Source organism: Brachyhypopomus gauderio, chromosome 16 (genome assembly GCF_052324685.1).
Source record: "Brachyhypopomus gauderio isolate BG-103 chromosome 16, BGAUD_0.2, whole genome shotgun sequence".
NCBI classification, from domain to species: domain Eukaryota; kingdom Metazoa; phylum Chordata; class Actinopteri; order Gymnotiformes; family Hypopomidae; genus Brachyhypopomus; species Brachyhypopomus gauderio.
Window position 1 is genome coordinate 18,165,991 of NC_135226.1, and position 2,280 is coordinate 18,168,270.

Sequence of the window (2,280 nt, forward strand, 5' to 3'; positions counted from 1 at the left end):
CGCTGCGGTGAGAGACGCCACCGGGGCAGGGAGTGTCGGCAGCGTTCGCCTCTGCGGGGAGCCGAGCGGAACTGAGCGGATGAGACCACCCGCAGCCTCGGTGGGGGTTTAGGGAGGGTCGGTGTGCTAATAACGACGCTGGTGTATTCCCTGTACACACTCCCTGGGGTGATTTGTAACACCAAACCAGCAACAGCCGTTCAGGCCCAGAACCGTCACACACACACACACACACACACACACACACAAGTCGTTGTGAAGGAGTGTGTGGTGCGTGGCTGTCAGTGCAAATAATTAGATTTGCGTGATGTGTGTGTGGACACCAAACGGGCTACTGTTACTTGTGTAGTCAAGACGAGAGTCACGCTGTTTATTCACTCGCTATATGTCACTTTGCTGGTCAAATCAGTCGCCGGCGTTTGTAATAAAAGCGTCTCGTTTTGTGAGGTAGGAAGGGCTTGTTTATGATTAGGCCGCCATGCCCGCCTCCGTCTGGGCTGCGTGGGTAATCAGAGAGGCAGGACCCCGGCTACACTGCCGTCTGCCTTCGGCCCACTGTGATTCTCAGCATGTCTTCCAGCTTCAGCTTAATTGGGTGTTCATTGTTGAGTTTGTTTACTTGGCCCTGGAGACGAGGGAGAGCACGGATTCAGCAGCTAGTTGTAGCTGTCTGCGGTTGGAACCGGCTGTTCATTTTAACAACGGCAGGAGTTTTACTTAAGGTATGTAATGACAGCTGTGTGTGTGTGTGTGTGTGTGTGTGTGTGTGTGTGTGTGTGTGCGTGCAGAATGAGTGAGATAAGGCAGGCATGCGAAGAGGAAGGAAGGTGCCGGAAGGTTCCGGCTGCCACAGGTGGCCTGACGAGTGGAACCGTGAGCTGGCGGAGGAAGCGTAGGGCCCGGCGTGTGTCTCGTGTCAGGATCGGGGTGCGAGTGATTAATCGGTAGAGGGAAAGTGCTGTGTGTGTGTCGTTAGGCGCGCTGCCTAGGGGCTTGTCAAAGCTTGGGATTTATGCGCAACTGATGGTTCTGCGGGTCAAGGCGCCGGAGACCCATTCTCATGGCGGCTCCCGCACGCCAGAATTGATCTGCCCTGTTAATTGCAGTCATTGATCAGGCGCGGGCCTGACAGAGGCACTTCCAGCCGGGCCGGACGCTGCGGGAGCGGTAGAGGGCCTCCGGCAAATCGCAATAAACCTCGTTTAACCAGAAGGGACAGCGGCCGTAACTCTAGGAAAAATACAACCCCGCGCTGGTAAACCACGGCAAATAAAAGTCAAAGAGTTTGGGGAAGGATGCGTTGGGCTTCTGCTGGTGCGGCAGTTCGGGCTTTTACTTTAGGGGTTAATGTTTATGGCCCTTTGGAGGGGTAGGAGGGCTGGTGGTTCTGTGGTGGTGGTACTGGTGCTGCTGTGTTGGGGGTGTGGCGGTTGTACTGGTGTTGGTGTGGTGGTGGTGATGATGCGCCCTGGCCCTGCTGTTTTATATGCAGGCGCTTTAGCAGGGGTGCTGGGAGAGGTCTGATGGGATTTTTGGGCCTAAATAAATAAACAGAATAAAAAGCACTGCAGTGAGAGGGAAGGGCTTCTACAGAGGGAGGTGATATTAGTTTGTGATTGATTGGGGAGTGAGGGACCAGAGGCTGGGCACAAGAAAATGAGGGGGGGGGGGGGGGGGGGGTGGGGGGGGGGGGGGGGTTGCATAAGAGTCAGGTGTTATGGAGTTTGTCATTTATTCCTTATGCTGTTAATTATCATGTTCCCCTTGTTTGGCACTCTCCATCTCTCACTCTCTCCCTTTCACTCTCCTCTTTTCTACCCTTCTTCTCACACTCCTTCCTTCCTCCCCTCTCTCTGTCTCTCGGTTCCTTGCTTTTTTTAATTTTCTAAATGCTTGCTTTTAATTAAACACCAAACTCCAAACTCAGACAGCAGTGAAAGGAAGTAAATTATGCCCGGCACTCATGCATGTTCGGGCCTCCCTCGGACGTCTGTGGAAGTCTTCCCAAATTCTCCATCTTCGCGGGTCTTTGCTCGTAAGCGCCGCCATTTGCATGTGCTGCTGTGTTCTCTGTTACCCCAAAGCTACAAATGCCACAATATGTAACCGTGTACACTGCATGTTCAGCCACTTCTCTCTCTCTCTCTCTCTCTCTCCTTCCTTCTGTCTCGTTCTCTCTCTCTCTCCCTTCATCTGCTTCCCCCTGGCTCATGGAGCCCTGACAGCTTGGTGCTGTCTGGGCCCTGGTGGGTCCCCTGTAGCCGGCACCGTTCCTCCCCT